The sequence below is a fragment of the Halictus rubicundus genome, chromosome 8, assembly GCF_050948215.1.
Source record: "Halictus rubicundus isolate RS-2024b chromosome 8, iyHalRubi1_principal, whole genome shotgun sequence".
NCBI classification, from domain to species: domain Eukaryota; kingdom Metazoa; phylum Arthropoda; class Insecta; order Hymenoptera; family Halictidae; genus Halictus; species Halictus rubicundus.
In genome coordinates this window covers 19,425,714-19,433,393 of record NC_135156.1, presented here as the reverse complement: position 1 = coordinate 19,433,393, position 7,680 = coordinate 19,425,714, and positions in this window count along the sequence as shown.

Below are 7,680 nucleotides of genomic sequence, written 5' to 3'. Positions count from 1 at the left end.
GCTGTCCCCCCTCACGCGGGAAGAGAGACGTCACCACCTCCTCGAGTAAGGGAGGGTCCATCGATTCCGTCAGTGGGGGGGCCCACGCGCGCAGCTTGCTCATTACAAGCTTATACGGGCGCCCCCACGGATCCGCGTCCACCGTGCCGACGAGCTCCGACCACGCGTCCGCCTTGGCCTTCGCGATGGCCCTCCGGAGAGTCCCGAGCGCGGCTCGGTACTCCCCGTGGAGCCTCGCCTCCTCGTCGTCGCGCCTCCTGCGCGCTCGGCCATACTGGCGCCGCGCGGCATTGCAGGCACGCCGAAGCTCCGCAATGCCCGCGGACCACCAGTATGCCGCCCTTCTATGGTCGGACCGGCTCCGGGGCACCGCGGTGTCGCACACCGCCGTCATCACCTCCCGGAGCCGCTCCGCCCCGCGCGCCGGTGCCCCCCCAGCCGGCTGGGGCCCCCCCCACGTTACCGCGGCGACAGCGGCCCGGAACAGGTCCTCGTCCGCCCTGTTCCACGCCCATCGCGGCCGTCGGTCCACCTGGCCGTGCCGGGAATCCCGCGCGTAGAGGGCGGCGGGCCACACGTCCATGACTATGGGCGTGTGGTCAGAGGCCAGCTCTAGTTCTTCCGCCACCCTCCATCCCGACACTCGGCGCACGGCCGACGGCGTCCCCCATGTCAGATCGACAATAGAGACACCCTGCGGCCGCACGCACGTCGGCGTGGATCCCCGGTTAATCAACCGGAGATCCAGGCCGGACGCCCAGGTTAACACCTCGCTTCCCCTAGTGGTCGTCCTGGGACTCCCCCACGATACCGCGTGGGCATTGAAGTCTCCCAGGACGAGAACCGGACGGGCGCTGCACCGCGCGATGCAGCTACTCAGCCCGCCCAGGAACCCCCGAAAATGATCGAGGCCACGGTTCGGCGAGATATAAACTCCGACGACCGCGATGTCCCCCCACCGCACCGCCACGAATCCCTCGCCTCTCTCCAGAAGGGAGATCGACGGGGACCCGCGGCGGCCCTCCGCCACTATGGCGACGGAGCCGGCCTCGTCCCCCACCCAGAAGGGGTGATCGGGAACGGAGTACGGCTCCGCCGCCACTGCCAACCCAGTCCCCCGCTCGCGCACGGCCTGGACAAACAAGTCCTGGGCCGCACGCGAGTGGTTGAGGTTCGCCTGCAGAACCGGAATAGGCCTGAAAACAGCCTACCCTGACATTTGCTCTGCAGGCTCCCCCCCCTGGTGGGACTGGGCCCCCGGTGTAGTCGGCTGCTGCTGCGCGGGTGCAGCCGCCGACTTTTCCCCTCTTCCCTTCACCGCCGCGCGACCCCTCCTCGGAGCCGGGGCACACGCTTTGGCCCCGAACCTGTGGTTCGAGGGCCTCCCCAGATCCGCGCAGAGCGGGCATCTGGGGGCAGCCCCACAGGCCGAGGCGCGGTGCTCGGTCGCACCGCACCGATAGCACCTCGCGCTCCTGTCGACCGTGCTTTTACAGGTCGACCGCGTGTGCCCCGTCTCCAAGCAGCGGAAGCACTGAAGGGGTCGCTCCCTCAGTGCCTCCACCCGCGCCGAGGACCAGCCGACCAGCAGCCGGCCCCCCGCCACCACCTTCCTGACGGCCGCGAGGGGGCCCTGGGCCCAACAGGAGCCCAGCACCCGCTCAGAGGCGGACCTCCGGATCTCTCCGACCCGGAACTCGGCCTCCGAGCACCCCCCCGCAGCCGCAAGTGCCGCCGCGACCTCCCTTGCGCTAACCGAGTCGTCCAGGCCAGCGACGCGCAACTCGCCTCGCTTGACGGCCTGGACGACTTTAACCCCAGTCCCTTGTAAGGCCTCAGAGACCCTCGTGGAGAGGGCCCGTGCCTTCTCTTGGCCCTCCGGGCCCTTTACCTCCAGGAGGATCCCCCCCGTCTTGGTCCTCCTGGGGAGCACCCCCGACTCAATCCCCAGCGCCTTGAGGTCTATTGCCTCTCTGGCCCTGGCGATCACTCCCGCGTAGGTGAGCTTACAGCTCTCGGGGATCGTGATCGCCACGGCCCCGGACTTGGGGGCGCGCCCCAGGGCAACAACCCTCCCACTTGACGGCTTCGCCGTGATCGCGCCGGCCCCCTTTCGCGTGCCGACCGCCGAACCCCCGGTCGCCGTCCTCCGTTTCGCCGAAGCAGCGGCCGCCAACTCGGCGGCGAGGGCTATGGCCGCCCTCTCCTCCGCCGCTGCCCGCCTCCTCTCCGCCTTCCTCGCGGACTTCGACTTCGCCACCGACCAGGAGGCTGGGTCGACCGGCGGCGGGATGTCCACGGGTGGCACCACCCCGGCGCTGGACACCACCACCGGCCCAGTCCTCTTGGTTTCGACCACCGCCGGCGGAGAAGCCACCGGCGGGGCATCGCGCGTCCCTCCCCCCCTGCCCTGGAGAGCCGGAACCATCCCGGCCAGGATTGCCCGGAAACGATTCTCCATTCTCGTTTCCAGCTCGGCATTCCTGGCCGCCACCATCGCGTCGACGCGGAGGAGAAGGGCTTGAGGGTCCAGTACCCCCGCCCCCTCCGCCGCCCGCGTCGCCGCTTCCGCCGCCGGTCCCGTCCCCGCGGTCCCGCCTGAGGAGGCGGAGGGTACCGCCCCAGGGGCCGTCTTTCCCGCGACCGCCCGCTTCTCCGCCTCCGCGACGCGAAGCCTCGCCCGGAGGTCCTGTACCTCCTTGGCGAGGGCCTCGGTCTGTTGGCGGAGACGGGCGACCTCCTGGCTATTGCCCCACGCCGTGCCAGTGTATGCCCGCTGCACCAGCGTAGTGCAATAGGCCCTGGCCAGCGCGGAGCAATCTCTGAGCTCCTTGGCAAAATTGCCCTTGAGGCCCCTGGAGACGGTGGAGACGCCCTCCACACGTCTCATCGCGTCCTCCACCTCCTCCGCCAGCTGCGCCGTCGGCAGCTTCCCCGCGGACTCCATTAGCTCCGCGATTTTGTGGAGCTGGCCCCTCTCGGCGCGGTCGCTGAGCACCTGCTCAGCACCCGCCCCCGAGGAGCCCTCCTCAGGGGTCCCCCCGACGACCCTCCCGCTGCGCGTCTGCAGCCCCCCTCCTGCCACGGACGGCTCCAGCCGGGGCCGCTTCCCCGTCGGAGCTCCGTCCGCCCCCCGCATCTCGGCTCCCGCGCGCGACACGCCCGCGTCCGCATCTCCCGAAATCTGTGATGACGTTTCCGTCACCACAGCTTCGCTGGTAGTATTTACCTCCGAAGGGGCCCAGTGGTCCACCACCTTCGGCTCGCAGTCGTTGGATAACGACGCGCTGTGGCCTGCTCGCCCACCAACAGTCGCGCCGGTACTGGGGTATCCCTCCCCTGCACCGTAAACTAAACTCTTTTCCTTTGTGCCGTCCATGTCAATTTTGTGAAACACCCAGCCTTGCCCTGGTCCGTCACCGAAAATCCCGTCCCAACTCGGCAGTTTTCGCCCCTCCGTGCGAACCTTACCGGCAAGGGTGCCCCTACCAGGATCCGAAGATCCCGCCGGCATTGCCTCGCACATCGTCGAGGCTACTTCCTGCCGCGTACCCCCCGCTCCGTTAGCCACCCACAGTCGTGAGTGCCCAGGGACCACCGCGAGGAGGTGGAGCGTGGAGGATTTTAGGAATATGACCGCCACCACTGTGGCATACCTAGCAGTGGATCCGAGTCACCACTGCCAAGCCCATATCCCCTAGGTCCCCAACCCTAACCCTAACCCTAACCCTAACCCTAACCCTAACCCTAACCCTAACCCTAACCCTAACCACCGAAACCCTAACCCTAACCACCGAAACCCTAACCCTAACCACCGAAACCCTAACCCTAACCACCGAAACCCTAACCCTAACCACCGAAACCCTAACCCTAACCACCGAAACCCTAACCCTAACCACCGAAACCCTAACCCTAACCACCGAAACCCTAACCCTAACCACCGAAACCCTAACCCTAACCACCGAAACCCTAACCCTAACCACCGAAACCCTAACCCTAACCACCGAAACCCTAACCCTAACCACCGAAACCCTAACCCTAACCACCGAAACCCTAACCCTAACCACCGAAACCCTAACCCTAACCACCGAAACCCTAACCCTAACCACCGAAACCCTAACCCTAACCACCGAAACCCTAACCCTAACCACCGAAACCCTAACCCTAACCACCGAAACCCTAACCCTAACCACCGAAACCCTAACCCTAACCACCGAAACCCTAACCCTAACCACCGAAACCCTAACCCTAACCACCGAAACCCTAACCCTAACCACCGAAACCCTAACCCTAACCACCGAAACCCTAACCCTAACCACCGAAACCCTAACCCTAACCACCGAAACCCTAACCCTAACCACCGAAACCCTAACCCTAACCACCGAAACCCTAACCCTAACCACCGAAACCCTAACCCTAACCACCGAAACCCTAACCCTAACCACCGAAACCCTAACCCTAACCACCGAAACCCTAACCCTAACCACCGAAACCCTAACCCTAACCACCGAAACCCTAACCCTAACCACCGAAACCCTAACCCTAACCACCGAAACCCTAACCCTAACCACCGAAACCCTAACCCTAACCACCGAAACCCTAACCCTAACCACCGAAACCCTAACCCTAACCACCGAAACCCTAACCCTAACCACCGAAACCCTAACCCTAACCACCGAAACCCTAACCCTAACCACCGAAACCCTAACCCTAACCACCGAAACCCTAACCCTAACCACCGAAACCCTAACCCTAACCACCGAAACCCTAACCCTAACCACCGAAACCCTAACCCTAACCACCGAAACCCTAACCCTAACCACCGAAACCCTAACCCTAACCACCGAAACCCTAACCCTAACCACCGAAACCCTAACCCTAACCACCGAAACCCTAACCCTAACCACCGAAAACCTATCCTAACCATCAATTATTACGGTTAGGGTTAGGTTTTAGGATCAAAGGTTAGGGTTAGGATTGCAATGGTTAGGGTGAGGTTTTTTTTTTTTTTTTTTTTTTGTTAGGGTTAGGTTTTGGGGGGTTAGGGTTATGTTTTGATGGTTAGGGTTAGGTTTTCGGTGGTTAGGGTTAGCATTTAGGGCTAGTGTGTGGTTAAGATTAGCTTTTGAGGGTTAGGGTTAGGTTTCGATGGTTAGAGTTGGGTTGTCGTTGGTTAGGGTTAGGTTTTAGGACTAGTGTGTCGTTAGGGGGTAGGTTTTTTTGATGGTTAGGGTTAGCTTTTAGGGCTAGTGTGTGGTTAAGATTAGCTTTTGAGGGTTAGGGTTAGGTTGTCGTTGGTTAGGGTTAGGTTTTAGGACTAGTCTGTCGTTAGGGGTTAGGTTTTTGATGGGTTAGGGTTAGGATTTCGGTGGTTAGGGTTAGGTTTCAGGACTAGTGTGCCGTTAGGGGTTAGGATTAGGTTTTAGGACTAGTGTGTGGTTAGGTTTTAGGACTAGTGTGTGGTTAGGTTTTAGGACTAGTGTGTGGTTAGGTTTTAGGACTAGTGTGTCGTTAGGGGTTAGGTTTTGATGGGTTAGGGTTAGGATTTCGGTGGTTAGGGTTAGGTTTTAGGACTAGTGTGTGGTTAGGATTAGCTTTTGGGGGTTAGGGTTAGGTTTTGAGGTTTCTGGGTTTGGTTTTCGATGGTTAGGGTTAGGGTGTCGGTCGTTAGGATTAACTTTTTGGGGCTAGGGTTAGTATTTAGTGCTAGTGTGAGTGGTTAGGATTAGGTTTTTTGGGTTAGGGTCACAGGTTAGGATTAGGTTTTTGGGGTTAGGGTTAGTTTTTAGTGCTGGGGTCAGAGGTTAGTGTTAGGTTCATGAGGTTAGGGTTAGGTTTTTGGGCTAGGGTCACAGGTTAGGGTTAGATTTTTTTGGGGTTAGGGTTAAGTTTTTGGTGTTAGGATTAGGTTTTAAGTCTTGGGTTTGCGGTTAGGGTTAAAGAAAGAAAAAAAAAAGAAAAAAAAAACAATACCTCGCGTCTGCTTGTTAATTTGCAATCGTTATTGTATTTTACACACCAGCGCGCGCATTGTACAATTTACCGAAAACCTCAAATTACAAAATTGCACATCTCGCGCACGCAATTTACCCCAAATACGGTAATTTAAAAGAAATATATCCTGGATTTGAAAAGAAAAAAAAGAAAAAGTGTCGTATCGTACTCTTGCATTTAGATTTTATTATATAATATTATGCCATATTTTCAGTTACATTATTTTAAGTGTTTAATAACCTAAACGAATTCGTACAAGCGTACACATGCCTAAGAACTTGCTCGGCCCGCATGTGCACTTATACTGGTATGTATGCGGTCACAACCGCATTCGCATTCGCATCTGGATAACATTCGCATTCGCATTGCATCCGCATCCGCATCCGCATCCGCGTTTACGTATACTGATGCGTGTTTTACCATTATAATAGACTTTATTATCAATATACAAATATTGGAAGACATGGCAGCACCTAGAGGTGCTCTTCTTCAAAAGACATTCTCTTACCTAAAACATTCGTAAATCTTATTTTTCGTCGAGTTGATATTTTGCTTCGATAACTTCGACGCGTAATTTGCACCGATGTATCCTCGGCGAACGAAGCGTTTCATCTCTCATCGTGAATTGATAAACGATATGCTAATTATTGTATTAGGTAAACAAACGACGAGACGCATAGTAATAGAATATTATAGCCTCCAGTTCGATTTGATTCGATCTTTATGTTTCGCGTCACCATCACTGCTTAGGCTGCTTACGGCGTTTGAAATTGATCCGACATTTTGCCGTAATGTTTTACAACTTTTGTGACCACGAATTTGAAACTTGAAACCTTAAACTCGAAATTCCAAAAATTCCAATCGTGCTCGCTACGTTCCCCTGTTTCGTAGAATTTTACCATCCTTTGCCGTCCAGTGTTTACGTCGAACACACGCGTTGTCAACAATAAATTCATTTCGTTTCATTTCGTTAAATTTCGCTTCATTTCGCTTCATTTCATTAGCGATGGGAAGCATTACGTTACAAGTCCCCTTGTCTTTCTTCAGAAAAAAATAGTTGTTGCGTTACGTTGGATTTTGCTTGCTATTCGGTATTTCGTTGCATCAACCTTGGTGCGGCAGCCCAATCGATTTTGATAATTTATATAAGTAATTCGTTTACATCTGCAAGCCGTGTATCGCCCGCGACGCATGCATTTCCGTGCGTGTTTAGTCGACAAGCAATTCGAATTGTACTCGAATCGTAGAACACGACACCGATGACAATGACCAATCTGTAAATTGTGCGTAAGACGAATATAAGATCTACGTTTGTCGCGAAGATGAGTGCGAAGCGAAATTCAGCTGAAACTTTTGTAATCGACTCGATGCTCAAGGTCCAGGAATATCGCCAGAACAAAGGTAATTGGTTCAACGATCCCGAATTCGAGAAGCGATCTCGACGGTCCTCAAATTTTCCGGAAACGAAACCAAGGCCGTAGCCTACACGATAGACGAGTAGAAATTTGGAACAACGAAGAAGAAAAATATTCATTTTATCCATTCCGTGCGTTCAAAAAGTGTAATTGTCGTGAACTTGTTAGGCTGCTTTGCAAGCTTTACCGTCATCCGTGAAATCGGAACATCCGAATGTCGCATTTATTTTATAACGGGAAACGTTAGTGCACCTTTTAACGGTCGTCTTTG